Source organism: Sinocyclocheilus grahami, unplaced genomic scaffold (assembly GCF_001515645.1).
Source record: "Sinocyclocheilus grahami isolate Dianchi unplaced genomic scaffold, SAMN03320097.WGS_v1.1 scaffold422.1, whole genome shotgun sequence".
Taxonomy (NCBI): Eukaryota; Metazoa; Chordata; class Actinopteri; order Cypriniformes; family Cyprinidae; genus Sinocyclocheilus; species Sinocyclocheilus grahami.
This window is the reverse complement of record NW_015505601.1, coordinates 222,498-239,300: the sequence shown is the minus strand read 5'-3', so window position 1 is coordinate 239,300 and position 16,803 is coordinate 222,498. Positions and strand designations below refer to the sequence as shown.

The following is a 16,803-nucleotide window of genomic DNA, read 5'->3' as shown; positions in this document are numbered from 1 at the left end:
AAACGTATCCACATTCAAGTGTTTAAAAAAGAATGCATGAAGCTAGAATAAAATGTTTTTGTTTACAAGCAGATACACTGTTCTTTTGAAGTGTTGTATGTTCAGATATTCATAACAAAATGTATACAAATTAATACCTAAATAGGGACATAATAATATACTTAAAGTATGATGTAAAGTTCACTTAAAGAAAACTTACGAGTATACTTGCAGTATAAAACTACTAAACTAGTAGTTTACTGAGACTATACTTCAAAGTGTACTAAAAATGCTACTACAAGTATTTAATTAGTAAACTATCAGTATACCTATAAGTTCCCTTTTAGTATAGTTGCAGTACAAACTAAACATTTTGATGTACACTAGTTGTGTACTCAAAGGTTACTACTGTTATACTTAAAGTATACTTAAAAGTATACTTTTACATACTAGAAAGTGGGCCAATTTAGTCCCAAGGAGTATTGAAATAGTACACTTACAAGTATACATTTGTTTACTTACTACATAAAGTATACTTAAAAAATATACTTGAACTTTACTTAAGTATACTTACTAAAATAAACTTGAAGTATACTACTTTTTGGTAAGGGACGTCTTGCAGATGTTAAATAGACGTCTCCGTGATGTGCGTGTGCACATAAAGTTGCACACTATAGCTGTCGCATTTCGCGCACTTTTTTTTCTGCCCGCGAACAGACAGAAACCTCAACTCCTTTCAGCGCGTTCATTATTCAACCTACTTTACCCTCAGCTTCATGTGAGGCGATATATCGTGTAGGGGAGCGCGGGGTAAGTTGTAACACACGTGGTTTAAATATTTCCACATCTGCTAGCATAACCAAATTTACAGCATTTACTAGTTACTATATCAACATTATATAGAGAAAAAAAAGTGCACTAAAATTGAAAAGTTTATTTTACCATAGTAAAATTATATTTCTGGCTTAAGTCAATTTTTCATCTCAGTTTTTATTACTCATTTAAAATTAGACAAATCTGCTATTATTTAAATCTCCAATCTGTTATTCGTCAGTTTCGATTATTTTTTAATGCTTCGCTAACTATCAGAAGACAGTAACCGGTTTTAAATTCCAGTTGCGCAGATGGGGCAGGTTGCGTTACAATGTGCCATTCTGTGACATTAGCGATGTAATTCAGACTATTTACTAATAAATGAGCGCGGGGTAAGTTGTAACACACGTGGTTTAAATATTTCCACATCTGCTAGCATAACCAAATTTACAGCATTTACTAGTTACTATATCAACATTATATAGAGAAAAAAAAGTGCACTAAAATTGAAAAGTTTATTTTACCATAGTAAAAATTTATTTTACCATAGTTTACCAAACTCCAAAATCAGATTATTTTTAATTAATAAAAAACGTCATTATTTCATTTGAAATAAATAATTATTTTATTTTATTGACAAAATATTTTAATTTGTCTTGTATGTATTTTTAATGCTATCAGATAACATTTTAAGCTGTTATATTGTCAAGTTACAACGTGCCCCTCAGCTGTTACAATGTACCCCACCTACGGGGCATGTTGTCACATTTCACTTCCAATTTTTGAGGATAAATTAAAAAAACGTATACACTGTAATTATGAAACAAAGCGACATATTTGTACTAGACAAGTGGGAAATTACTGTGGATAAAAAAAAAAAATTTTATTTTATTGACAAAATATTTTAATTTGTCTTGTATGTATTTTTAATGCTATCAGATAACATTTTAAGCTGTTATATTGTCAAGTTACAACGTGCCCCTCAGCTGTTACAATGTACCCCACCTACGGGGCATGTTGTCACATTTCACTTCCAATTTTTGAGGATAAATTAAAAAAACGTATACACTGTAATTATGAAACAAAGCGACATATTTGTACTAGACAAGTGGGAAATTACTGTGGATAAAAAAAAAAAAATACTCTGAACCCCATGTGGATTTACACATTTTGAAAAAGTCAAAAAGTGTTACCTTGTGCCCCGCTCTCCCCTACCCTTATTCCCCAAAGGGCTCGCCGTTTGTAATGCGCTTCGAGCTGAACATGAACGCCGCTTTCGGACGGAATCTCCCTTGAGATGGGGAACATATGAAGTCCACTTTGCAGGGCGCTTACGGGCGAATCAAACGCGTGTTACCGAGGAACAGAGAGTGTGTGCACACTTCTAGTGCAGAGAAGAGAAATAAGACGATTTAAAAATAAAAGTGACAAGACGACAGAACGCCCAGCAGGGGCTCCTTAACTAAACCACAGGGTATGCCACTCTATAATCTTTGTCATTTGTCAAATGTTGAATAATTACACATAAACCTGAAAACTTTTTTGAAATTCTAAAGGAGGTTAATTTGTATAGACCTTAGGCAGGTTAGACGCCATATTGAATTTTACAGATGAAAACGAAGCTGTATCTGAGAATCGGCATATATTTGAAATGTTTACCATTGTAATTAGTGATTATGTAACGTTTTATATTTTGAGACTTTTTTTTTTTACCGCAGTTGCGAGTGTGATGACGTTTTGGGCCGCACAAATTTTGATCACTCAGATTAACTTTAAACACGGCCATTTTGTGCTAAATTCAGCCATCAAACGGCAAGCAACCCTGTTGAAAAAATCAGCATATGCTGGTTAGGTATGTTTTGATGCTGGGATGCTGGTTAATGCTGGTCCTTTGCTGGTTTATGCTGGTCATGTGCTGGTTTAAGATAGTCCTTTGCTGGTTTATGCTGGTCATGTGCTGGTTTAAGATAGTCCTTTGCTGGTTTATGCTGGTCATGTGCTGGTTTAAGATAGTCCTTTGCTGGTTTATGCTGGTCATGTGCTGGTTTAAGATAGTCCTTTGCTGGTTTATGCTGGTCATGTGCTGGTTTAAGATAGTCCTTTGCTGGTTTATGCTGGTCATGTGCTGGTTTAAGATAGTCCTTTGCTGGTTTATGCTGGTCATGTGCTGGTTTAAGATAGTCCTTTGCTGGTTTATGCTGGTCATGGGCTGGCAAAGGACCAGCATAAACCAGCAAAGGACCAGCATTAACCAGCATCCCAGCATCAAAACATACCTAACCAGCATATGCTGTTTTTTTCAACAGGAAAGTGATTAACAAAGTGAAAGGACAGCACACAAGCGAATATGTATTTGTTAAAAAAACACTTGATGACATATTTGTGTTCCGTTACTTCACTGATGGTCATTTGGGCTTCTAATGTGGAATTATGCATCGCTATTTATGTTTACTCTGTAGTCATTCATCAAGGTTAACAGTAAAATGATCGAGAAAAGGGTGGGGTGCATATTTCAAGTAAAATTTGCTTGGTAAGTTAGTGTCATTGTTAATGTAATAATTTGTCTTTTTAGTATTAATAACTATTTTATGATGTGAGACATTGCAATGCCTAATTATTACTTTTTTTTTTTTACCATAGTAATATCAGCCCATCAACAGCTTTTCCTGCAGTTTTTAAAGTTCTAAAGTTCTCTCTTAATGTTCAGGCTAAGTTGGACCAAAGGAGTGCAGGCTTTCAGCAGCACATAGGAAATAGTGTCATTGTTAATGTAATAATTTGTCTTTTTAGTATTAATAACTATTTTATGATGTGAGACATTGCAATGCCTAATTATTACTTCTTTTTTTTTTACCATAGTAATATCAGCCCATCAACAGCTTTTCCTGCAGTTTTTAAAGTTCTAAAGTTCTCTCTTAATGTTCAGGCTAAGTTGGACCAAAGGAGTGCAGGCTTTCAGCAGCACATAGGAACAAAATTATTAGAACATTGAATGAAAACGTGTATCATTACAAGATGTAAGTATTCTTCTTTAACTGCCAAGGTCTTAATGACTTGCATTCAGTTTTAAACATTTAAAGCTGTACTCGTGTATTTAAAATATTTATTTAACTAATGAAGAGTATGTTCAAATGGCTAAGGGCCTGACTCTGAGGTACCCCTTTTTAAAAGACATGGATATGTAAGTAGACGGGTTTCTTATAATGTTCTGTTCAAGCATTTTTTTTTTTGTAATTTTCTGTTTGTTTTTTGCCCAAATGTTATTCTAAATAGCACAAATGGTGCATGTCTCTGAAACGCAAGTTTAAATGTGAGGATGTTGAAGAAGGAAAAAGACTACAAGATTACCTGCCTTTGGTGAGAGCATATTTTTATCATCTTTTACAGTCCCACGTGTAACCAGTGTATTGTTCTCAAATGTATCATTATTACAAACCTTTTCATGCTTAGAAATTAGAAATAACTTGCTGTCAGATTGTTTTTGTGTTTGCCTATGCACAAGGACATTGATGTTGTTGGAGAGAATGTTACATCAATAATGGGACAGGTAAAGTCCTGCAAGACCAGTACAGAAGGACACCGCCAGATACTTGTTGAAGAGTGAATAAAGAAGACCTTTGCCTGTTGGTGAAAGAAGATTACTAGTAAGATGACTGTTGAAGATGCTGTCAACAAATATCCATTCTTGAAGAGTCCATCAGATGTTAGTGTAGAATTCTACACTAATAATTCTAAAATTACACACTGGACACTGAAACGGTAAAAAAATCTTCTGATTTACTTATACTTGTGTTTTTCTTAACTATTTGCAGCTTCATCAAGAAAGTGGTTTCCTGTATTAATCTGTTAATCTATGCCACCACTTTCAAGAAACATTGCGTCCAGTGTGCTACGACTTGCTCAAGGGAAATCTCTATCAATGCTGCACAAAGAGGCTAGAGAGGAATATCTCAGTGAAGACGGTCATGGTAACTGACTCTTCAACTTTGTCCTCTTTACTAAGCCTATCCAATTCTATCCTTGGATGGATTTCTGCATATTTACTTGTATGTCATGTCTTGTGTTTCAGGAATTGTTTTAAAAGCAGCACTTCTCATGTTGCCAGCCTTGTTCAGAGAGAAGCTCGAACACTGCATTGTGCTTGGGAAGGTGAGCATATTGTTCTCTGTCTGTGATAAATGTTTTTTATAAATCTTAAAATGTATTTAATGTGCCCACATACAAATGGTATAATGTAATAACTATCTTACACTTTATGTATGTAGAGTATTTTTCTCCATCAGTAAAATGATCTGCTGAGAAAATTTCACAGATAAAATCTGATTTGTGCTTTCTCATTTAGAGCAAACCATCTTCACCAAGTTTAATAGGAAGCCAGTGACTGAAGAACTTACTGTGGATGGTGACAACCCTCTACCTACCGCAGTTAAGAGTAATCAACCTCTTACATTAACACCTGCAAAAATGCCCTGCATTTTCTGTTTCACTAAATGCTTTTGGAGAATATTCATGATTGTCCAGTGAATGCAGCACATTGTTCTTATTCATGCTTATGAGGCAAATTTTTCAATAACGTGGTCTGAATGACTGTCAGAGAACATTTTCAAATTCTGAAACCTTTAGATGTCATTTTTACCAAAAGCATGAACAGACGGAGTTACAACAGACTGATGATCCTCTGCCTCTGCTTATGGAAGTTAAAGAAGAATGTTTTTTGTTGTGATTATTTCTGTGTGCAATATGAGGATGAATAATGGACTGTACTCTCTCCAGGTGAGGAGGATGATTATCAGGCATTAGATACCTACAAAGTTATTTATAAGCACTTGATATTCTTGCTGAAGACAAACAGCTTTATACTGTAAACCTCAAAATGTGCTGTACTTGATGTAGCCTATTTAATAAGGTTTAAATCAATGTTAAACAGTAAATTTGTATTTGTCCAACTGAATTTGTAATTACTGTACAGTATAAAATAGGGGTGGGCGATATGACCAAAATCTTATATCACGATATGAGTAATTTTATTTTACAAATTTTATTTCATAATTCTCGTCAGCAGTGTCAGTATCACAAAAAAACTAATATAGCCTTAATTAAACTGTTGCTTTATGTTGTGATTATTTCTGAGAGCAATGTGAGAATGAATAATGGACTGTACTCTCTCCAGGTGAGGAGGATGATTATCAGGCATTAGATACCTACAAAGTTATTTATAAGCACTTGATATTCTTGCTGAAGACAAACAGCTTTATACTGTAAACCTCAAAATGTGCTGTACTTGATGTAGCCTATTTAATAAGGTTTAAATCAATGTTAAACAGTAAATTTGTATTTGTCCAACTGAATTTGTAATTACTGTACAGTATAAAATAGGGGTGGGCGATATGACCAAAATCTTATATCACGATATGAGTAATTTTATTTGACAAATTTTATTTCATAATTCTCGTCAGCAGTGTCAGTATCACAAAAAAACTAATATAGCCTAAAAAAAAACAAAAAACTCAAGCACAGAAACGTCACGAGCGTGTAACCACAATAGAGACAATGGTCCAAAATCTCTGCTAGTTGCCAAATTTCTTCCGGTTAATCGTGTCTACTGGTATATTGCCCACCTTAGACAATTTCTTGTACTCCTGTTAAAGGTTTTACTGTTTTAAATGACTGCTTTATTCTTATGACCATGTTTATTATTGAGTAATGGCTGATGTGTTTGTCTGTGCACTGAACATCTGTTTTTTGACACTTGCTGTACTAAGGTGTGGTGTAATTCTCTTTGTAAAAATAAATACAATTGCATAACTGTAAGCCAATTTCTGAAGTATTATTTATTTAGCCTCCCCAAGGATGAAAGGTACAATTTTGTTACAAAATTGTTACAAAATTGGCCCTTAAATGGTACAAAGTTATAAGGTACAATTTTGTACCTCTAAGTAGAAGTACAAAATGGTACCCCCTTTAGGGTACCACCCCAGTGACTGCCACTTGTACCCGAAAAGGTACAGTTTTGTACCTTTCTTTCTGAGAGTGTACGTCCTTGCTTCACAACTGTTAAAAAGTATGTTTTATATAGTATAAATGTGTGTAGTATGAATGTAATCCAGACATACTTCAATTCCCATGATGTCATTGTCACGTGACCTACCAGTGTCAGTTGCGTTGCTTCACTGTCATTCACACATCCTCTCCCGTGGCCTCATGGGATAGTAAAGTGTCCCTCAGATGCACGCTTTAGAATCTCTCTTTTCAGAATACTTTTTCACTTACCGTTTTATGAACACCGTGAATTTAGACACACTGCTTTGTTCACATTCTGTTTTTCACCTATATGTGTGAAATCATATGTGATTGCGGATGCAGCCAAACTAGCTGGCATGGATTGGGTCATAAATATGAATTAACGTTATGTGAGGTTCGCAAAACTGATCTGCTTAAAAGGTAGATGTTGGAAGGTGAGTATTAGCCATGGGGTATGCTGCGTTCAAGCCGTGTCGGGAAGATCATATTTATGAAATTAATGCATGTGAACTTCACCACAATGTCGTAATTATGGGAAACTTAGAAATGGATGCAGTGCCTGAAGTTGAAGGTACAAATGTATAAATAAAACTAAAACTAAGTTTCAATAATATATAAAATATGATTGATTCATCGTTGTATGCTACAGCACCTTCATGAATAAAAAAGTAAAGAACGTAACTGATGCACATTCTTTAAATTTCATATTGTAGAAGTAGAGTTAAAAAAAACCTGGCTGTATTTTTGTAGAAACGGTACATTGCCAGCTTGCTCTGAACAAAGTGATTTGAACGCAATTGGCATTATAATTATGTTCCCACCTTGTAAATACAAACTTCTCAGGAACTTCAATGCACCATAATTACCTTTCACTGCTTTTTTCCTCTCAGTTTCAAAGTGAAACACAAAATTTCGCTAATGTGATCACACCTTAAGTAGAGATAATGATCTCTTTGAACACACTGAACAAACTGCTTGATCTGAGCTATAATTTTTATAATTTAATAATAGTGATGTTTGCCTAAGCAACCACCTTTTATAAAACCAGTGTATACAAACCTTCACAACAGTATAAACAACAAAAACCTTTAATATTCACACTATATAAAAGCATTTATTCTTTCTGCAATAAATTAATCGAAACACCCTCCTCAGCCACAACAAGCAGCTCAAATCCCTGTCCGTGCACCATATAAACCCCGCACCTCTGCTGCTCAAGCATACACAGCTATTTTTAACCTCAGCAACTCACAATGCTTCAAATTAGCCGTGGTAACCTCTGCACCAAAGTCGTCTAATCCAAGCTGTCTAATGATTACAGACCTGTTGCTCTAATTTCTGTTGCTATGAAGACACTGGAGCATAGTTTAATAACCCGAACTTTAAATACTACTGGAGGCAGCAAACATCCGTGCATATATGATATTCAAAGTAACTTCTTTATTCTGTGGAACATAAAATAAGGTATTTTGAAAATTGTCTCTTAGGTTTACAGTCAAATGGCTCCAATGTTGTCTCCAAAATGTCTTCTTTTGTGTTCTGCAGTAGTTAAGCATTGATTATTTTTAAGTGTTGTATGCTGGAATCACTCCCCAACCCTATCGGCGCAAACGTTTATCAGTTTTTAAACTCATGAAAACGTGTCTTTCACATATAAGCGAGTCTGAAAGGTATCAAAAGTTAGTTCATTCATCTTGAAAAGTAATAAATACTTTTTTAAAAATAATGTATGTACATGCTTTAAAACATCAAGATGACAGCAGCTGTCAGTGCTTGTCAGTGTATTTATGGATGTATTTGTTTATATATATATAAATAATTGCATGTCAAGATTTAGTCACTTAACGTTTCATCTGTCTTGATGTCATTGCAGATGTAAACTGTCAACTAAATAAGAAATAGATTAAGAACGTGTCTGTGAGAGTGTAATGTTCTTTATGACCAAAGACATTAATTCTTTGTGAACTGTCCTCAGTTTCTTAATTGAATCCATTTTCTGCAGTTGTTATTCAGTAATGGGGACACTTGCTGAGCGCTTGCAACTGTGCACAGTAGGAAAGGCTCTATGATTATGGACCTGACCTTTCCTCTCACAGACATATGTCAGTTTAAAACAATGCAGACCCTTAGCGGGCAAGTGCAGTGTTGTTGGTATTGTTAAAATATGGACCAATCAAAAATGGGTGATGTCAAATGATTTTGCTGATGTAATGTGTTTAAGGTCAACGTGCACAGTACACAACAACATTACAATGAATCTGAAATGGTGTAGCCATTTAACATCTTGGTGTTGCTGACTGGTTATTACCTAAATGGCACATTAACATAATTGGTTTCCTAAAAGGAAAGAAAGCGGCCAAAATTAAAAGGCCATTATTAGGCATATACCTTCTATCTCTGGCACAAAGAGACATGCTCATGCAAGAGGTTTTGGAAAATAAGGTGTTATATATTTTTTTTCTCTTATTAAAGAGCACATCAACCTAACCATCTTTTACCATTATCAGCTTTTGACTTAAAACAGAAGTAAGTTTCTCTTAAAGTGTTTATTAGTATTTCATTTTGTAAACACTTATTTTAGCTCAATACTTCAGCTCTGTTATGGGGAAGAACACATTAATACATTTTTTTTGCATGCAGAGTTGAACTATTGAGATTGACATGGCCAATATAAGCATATAAAATACTGATTAGGACAGTATAATGATAATGATAGTATAATGATAATCACGCTAGTTCAACTCTGTTATGGGAGAAAAATGCAGTGATTGGGATCATTTTTGGCACAAAGTACAATAAATATGTATATTTCAGTAGTTCAACTACTGAAAACAATTGTAGATCATTTGTTTCCGTAACTGTTGAATTATTGAGGCTGACGTGCCCGTGTCAATCTCTCTACAGTAGTTCAACTCTGTTATGGGGGTGATCAATTGTTTGGGTTTGGGGCACAAAGTACAACAATAAACATGGTGGAGTGCAACAATGTGTCAATAGTCCAACTCTGTTATGTGGGAACAAAACAGCAGTCATCAATTGTTTCCATAGCAAAGTTGAACTATTGAGTTTAACGTGGCCTTGTCAATCTCTCTAGAGTAGTTCAGCTCTTTTATGGAGGAAAAAAACAAGATAAATAAGTGATCAGGATTTTTTTTGGGCCACAAAGTACAACAATAAATGTGGTAAAGTGCAAAAATGTTTCTATAGTTCCAACTCTCATGCAGGAAAAAAAATAACAGTGCTCACTTGTTTCTATAACAGAGTTGAACTGTTGAGCTTGACAAGGCCTTGTTAATCTCGCTACTGTAGCTCAACTCCATTAAAACATAACAGTGATCAGTTGTTCCATAACAGAATTGAACTATCAAGCTTGAAATGGCCAGTTTATGGACAAAATGAAATATTGATAATATTGACAGTGTAGTGATAAATTGTATGCTTATATTGGCCTTGGCAGTCTGTCTAGTTCAACTCTGCTATGGGGAAAATTGCAGTGATCATTATCTAACAATTGACTATACAAAATGTGCTGTGGTGTAATGATATTTGCTAGTTAAAAATGTTAGACGTTGTACTGATCTTAAACCCTGTAAAATGTTGAATGCTATAGGGTTGGTGCAAAACGTGTGTAAAGAGAAATGTAATGGCTTATTTTTTATTATTATCATTTGTGATTGATTACAAGGCACATTATCTATTCAAATTATAATTAAACTAGTGACTTACTGTGACAGGGTTGAAATAATGTAGCGTTCATATATCATTCACTAGAAAATGTTTAAGACCTTAAGACTGAGATTTCTTGAAAATTAAGAAGTAAACTTCATATGACGTGACTAAAAAAATAGATATATTCCATCAGAAACATCAGTAGAAACATGCAACAGCACAATAAAACAGTCCCAACACTTTTTCACAACAAAAATTTATTAGAAGAATAGTGGTTTTCATAAGAAGGTTCTAGCATCCAGTGAATACTAATTTGCACAATGTTACAGTTAAAATGCGCAGAAAAATGGCATTTTTTTCTTAATGGGTAAAATATAACCAGTAAAACTCCACACATGCACAAAGACGGATCTAATCAGCATTTTGCTTAATGGTCAATGCAAATAAAAAGAAAGAGAAAACTTTTTTTGTTTGTTTTTAAATTAGACCACAGGAAATCTAATAAATTTTTTCCTTTTCCTTTTTTAAAAATCACATACATTAGGAGACAGCTTATTATTCATTAGCCCAGCTCAAAAATAAGAATTTGCATTCAAACGGAAAACAAAACAAACAAACCCAAAACAAATAGTGCAATCAAACAAAAATAATTGTGATCCTCGTAAGTGCTCTAACACGGACATCGATAATAGTCTAAAATAAAAGTCAAACAGTACAAAAAAGAACAAATGAATATACATAAATAAATCTACAGTACAAGAAAATATTAAACTATACAATGTTTTTGTCTAAGAGTAAACAGTATATATTGAAATGAGGTCTATTCCAGATTTGGATCGCCTGTCTTCCACCAATTGGACTGACTCGAAGGAACCAGTGTGTTACAGGTCAAGTTGCCATTTCGTAAAAAGCACTCGTTTCGATCTAGATGGTCTGAGGTATATCGAAAACAGAGAAGATTCGGAAAAAGCAGCACCTTATCCCACACTGGCAAACCTGCGCGTTTTAAAAACCGGATTCCGTCTCGTATTAAAAGAGTTAACATGTAAGTATTTCATTTTTTGCCTTAAATCAAGCCTGAACTTTTGAATCCAAGCCTGTGTGGAAAACAACAAACTCGTTGCCTGTTATCAGGCATCACAAACTAAAACCCACGATGACAAGAACAACAGGAATGTTTCAAGAACTGAGGGAAAACAACAAAAACTCAACACCAAGACTAATTGAGGAGTAAATGCCGCCCTTGTTTCACACGACCACTTTATTATAAACCATTCCTGTCTTTCTAATGATAATTATAGATGATAATCAGCAAAGCGCAGCCAGTTCGTAAATCCTTCGTTAAGTATCTGAGCTTTTTTGACAATAAGAGTAGGCACCTAAAAGCTCGAGAAAAGAAAAACAAGCACAAAAATAAAATTAGACCTCAACGTAAAGCCATTCACATATCGAGAGGCAGTTTCTTCAGGCAGTTTTTTTCGCTGAAATACTTACATGCTAAAAGCAGAGACCGAAACTACCAATTACTGACTGCAAATGTGAAAGATCAGGCCTTGCGCTGTAGAGGTACATCTGTATATGAGTGCTGAGACCGGTCGACCACTATCATTGAGGGCTCTGATGTGGTGTTTGTCGCTATAGTGTTCTATTGTCTTCAGGCATTTGAGGCACAGTGTGTGCAGAAGAAATTGTAATGAAAAGCACTGTCTGGCTGAGTGTTGCTCTTCACCTGAAGTTTCAGCTTGACATTCATTTCGTATATTGTACTTAAGTCTGGATACAAACAATACAAAAACTAAAAAGGACAGAGGAAAAGAAATTAAGCGACAACAGGTTAAAAATGACTCTCGTCACGAGCGACCATTTTCTTTTGTTCAATTTTTCAAAATATATGTACTTTTTTTGTCATATTTTAACAGCTAGGCCGCAGAATCTAGAGAAAGTACCTGAATAGATTAAATCAGTGTCGTTTGTTCCTGAGGGATTCGTAGTTGTGGCTTAATAATAGGATTTAAGATAAATCGAGAAATGGTTTAAGGAACATTTTTCTTCTTTCTTTTCACAGATGATCATGAAAACCACTACTCAGAGGCTTTTCTTATCAGAAATCGTAAGATTTAGTGTGTAAGAAATGGTTTATCCACAAAATGCATGAGCAAAAAGCGAAAAATAAAAACCTCAAGCAATTCCACACAATCATACACAACCAGCTCACAGCCACGGAGACGTTTCACTGCACACGAGAAATTATAATAGTAATAAACATCATTATCGTTAAGAAAAAGCAGTTGCAGCAAAGCACACCCAGGGCGCGTTTCCTCATCGTAACGAATAAGGATGATTTTCGGACATCGTCCGATAGAGATCCAGTGTTCACAAACAATTTGAAACATCCTACTTCTGAACTTAAATTTCATGTACAATTAGCAAGCAAAAATAACAAGCAATACCGAAAAACCTGGCTGATAACTTTTTTTTCCACGGGGAAAATTAATTTACATCACCGACTGATGTCACAATAAATACTTTAAAATCACTTAAAATGCTGTTCAACCAAAAGGGTAAAATAAAATAAAATAATAAATAAATACAATTGCGGAATGGGTAGGAGACTATATACACATTCACCTTAAAAAGTTTGCGCTTACTCTTAATATATATTTTTGTTTGTACAGTATTGTGGAAAAACAACTGTCTGCACCACTGCAGCGTTAGATGCCTTACAATAACTTAATTTATTCTTTGTTTAGCTCACTTCAAGACTAACTACCATTATGTAGACGATAAAAGAAACGTGTGAGCAAATGAAAACGAACTATACAAATGCGGTATACAGGAGTCTAAATATACTGCACTGAAATGTTTGTTCCCTGAATCAAATGAGGAAGAGATTAACATCTCGTTCCAGAAGATAAGTATATAACTATACAGAACATTATATACAATGCACTGTGACTGTTGAGTGGATATATATAAGAACACATTAATTTAATAATCTATAGCTTGTCCTAAAGTATGAATAGTTACATAAAAAGTTAGTTTGTGTTAAGAGTTTCATTTTTTATTCTTTTCCCCCCTACATTCAGTTTAGCTGATAATGAGAATGAATGATGAAATTACGTTCGACAAATGAGTGAACTATGGCTTATGCTCAACAAACTACCTCTAGAAAAGACGAAGCCTATCTTTTCACTTAAAAATCTGGTTTTGAATGGCCAAATTTGGAGCTGCAACTTAATTTATGGTAATAGACCGGAATCTGCAATTAGAAACATGGTACTTGGTCTGATAATTACTGTTACTTTGAAATGGACTGTAAAAATAAGCATCTACTACTGAGGCAATGTCTTCCCTTCCTAAAACGGCATTCACACCGTCTTCGATAAAAACGCTGGAGGTCACAAAGTTGCTGTACTGTTGGTTGCTAGAAGACGTTCCTACTCAACCACAGTATCCAAATGAATCAGGTGACGAATTACAGTCTAGACTCCCATTGGTTGTCACCACATCACTATGCATTTGCATAAAGTTATATAGCTCAACTTTGTCGTATCATCAACAGTCTGACGCTCAAGTCGCCAACTCTCATTGGAATCGAGTGACTTGCAAAGTAGCGTCAGTGTGAACGCCGCTAAACGTCAAGCACAGAGGAACGATGAATGGAGTAATGGTTAATTTGTTCCTGGGACTAAAAAACAAACATGAAAGGAAAGTAATGAAACCTCCACAACATATAACAGGCAGTGAAATGAAAGAAGAGGCGTCTGACAGACATGAGAGGCGGGGAGGCAGTGAACGGGGTTCTATCTACATGTGGAGGCTGTCAAGATTTACATGGATTTATTATCTGAGGTATTCCGTGTTGTAAGGTTTTTTTTTCTTTAAGTTGAAACATCACATTATTGTACAGACAACAGAAACAAAATAAATAGTCTTTGTGGCCGTGTGGGTCTCGAGGGACCGAACAAAATATCTAAACTTAGAGCGTCCATTTATTTATTTGTTTTCCAAGGAAATTTGTACTTTACAATCCTCGCCGTTTATAAAGCACTGAACTAAGGATATTTGGCTGAATCTTTTTAAATGCAAAAGGCGGTCTGATAAGGACATGCAGTTGAGTTGTCCGGCTGTTGGGTGACCTGCTTTCTTGGGCATGTGACAACAAACTCACTTTTCTCAAGTCAAGGGGACTTAAATCACAAGTATTGCCTTGCTGGACTCATTTTCCCACTCATAGTTTAATATTGCAAAATAAAATCACCAAAAATGTTTGTTTTGGACCACTTTACTGGTGGGATTCTGAATTATGGGTGGTAATAAAATGGAGCCTAAAGGCAAGCGTTTTTTTTAAGTATTCACAATATCAATAGTATTAAGAAATATAGAAAAGGTATCAATCTTTAGCCGAGCCTAATCATTCCACTCTCATGCATTAACCTGAGTGGGTACGGGAGAAGGGATCTGATCCTCATACTACACTGAACGCCGAACCTTTACAACATTAAGACTCTACTCTGAAAATTCTTACGAAACTTTAAAAATGTATTTTGAAAATATGAAAACAAACTGAACAGATAGCCAAAGGCATTTTTGCTCCGTAAAACTTACGACTCCATACATGGAAAAACCCACAAAAAGTGTAAGCACAGCACCCCATTGAGAGACAAGATGCGCACCTTTGACATATGCAAATGTGACCAATATGCGATTGGTTGCGATTCTCGTAAACAAAGATACTGCCCACAGACTGCATTTGGCTTGAATTTCAAGGACACAAACTAATATGGTGTGGCGTGACTATACTAGATTCTTGAGGAAATACACATAACAACGCGTTTCCAACTTTAGAGGTGATCGGTCAACCTGATTCTTCCCAAACACTGGTCTTAAAAGCAGTCGAGATGCATAACTTTGGGACCTTTTGGTCCAAAAAAATCATTACCTCTATCAAAAATGTGACTTATTAGATACACATATGTGCATGCGGAATGTATAACTGCTTTCCGACAGAACGGGACCGCGACTTTGGGAATGACGAGCCAGTGTTATCCATGCATCTGAAATGCTACATACAGTACAGCACATAAGCCGATCAAACCGCCAACATGTTTCCACAACCTGATCGACAAAAGCCTGTAGGGACAGTCAGTCCCTCAAGATACAAGTCATTTTTGCTTTACTGCCAAAGGGCTCCTATGTCAAAACCATCTGAAAGTTGAGGTAGCAAAACTAATAATCCTAATCCCGCAGAACTCAATGGACTGCAGGGTTGAAACAGTCATGGATGAAGTTAATGGTCAAGAGCAGATTCAGGCATGAAATACCATGCAATGCCAACATAGTAGAAGGACAAATTGCAGAAGGAAGGACTCTTGTTTGGAAACATTGTAACTCCCAACACATTTTCAATCTAATATTCTCTTCATTTCTGTCTCGGCAAATTAGCAAGAAAACCAAATTAACACAAACTAGGTCTACATTTCAATGGTAGAAATAACATAAAATACAGAAAATGCACAATCCTGGTATAAAATAAAAAACAGGAAAAGAATGTGGGGTTTGCCTTAATAAAAGTGTAAGTGGAATAGACACACCTTTACTTGTGAATGATCTTGCAAGATTGTCATGGCAACACAAGGGCAGCCCTTTCATGGCCCAAAGCTCTCAAGTTCTCTAGAAGAACGTTGGCCATTTGTTCAAGCCCATTTTCTCCTTTCCACTTTCATTTGCGTTTTCACAGCTCTATTTGACCTCTCACTGAGCAAGCATTGAACCTCTTAAGAACGACTAAGTCATCATCGTCAGCCATATTAATATTTCATTCTAGAGACAGTAGAGGCAGCGGTCTGGTGTTGAATTTTTATGGTTCTGTTCCTTATAATTCACAGCTTCACTCAAGCCTTCGAAGGAAGTGTGTAATTTTATTGATATTAAAATTATTTATGTTAGGGTTAGAAAATAACTTTTTGATTTTAACTTAGTTGTTTGATAACCCGAAAAAGCGTAAATACGGGTAAATACTCAAAACATTGATCGGTGGTGTGTTTCCCGACAGCATTGTTAGCCCACTATGGTTGCATGCTCCGTCATTACCAACATAGTTCAACAATTCAGTGTTTTCTGAAACCAAAGTTCAAGCGAACATTCACAAACAGCATCGCAAACTTACGTGTTTGGGACTACAGCTCTCCATCTGTGGTTAGAAGCATAGTTTCTTGTTAGTAAGACATAGGCTTAAATAAATGATGCTCTTGGGCACAGGAAGCAAGCTAGCATGCAGTAAAATCTATTTAAAAAATGTGTTTTATATATATATATATA

General features: G+C 35.4%; 1 long non-coding RNA gene across 3 annotated transcripts; it reads left to right on the top strand.

Annotated features, from left to right (window-relative positions):
- The first annotated feature begins 3,723 nt into the window (after window positions 1-3,723).
- Window positions 3,724-5,800, top strand: LOC107551369 (uncharacterized). 3 transcript variants are annotated; one of them, XR_001604760.1, is made up of 7 exons: window positions 3,724-3,809; window positions 3,933-3,973; window positions 4,066-4,149; window positions 4,295-4,495; window positions 4,605-4,760; window positions 4,862-4,941; window positions 5,135-5,800. It is a non-coding gene; the product is annotated as an uncharacterized lncRNA (long non-coding RNA). The 3 variants fall into 3 exon arrangements; XR_001604758.1 differs by having other exon boundaries at window positions 4,267-4,495; XR_001604759.1 differs by lacking the exon at window positions 3,933-3,973 and having other exon boundaries at window positions 4,267-4,495.
- The last annotated feature ends 11,003 nt before the right edge of the window (window positions 5,801-16,803 follow it).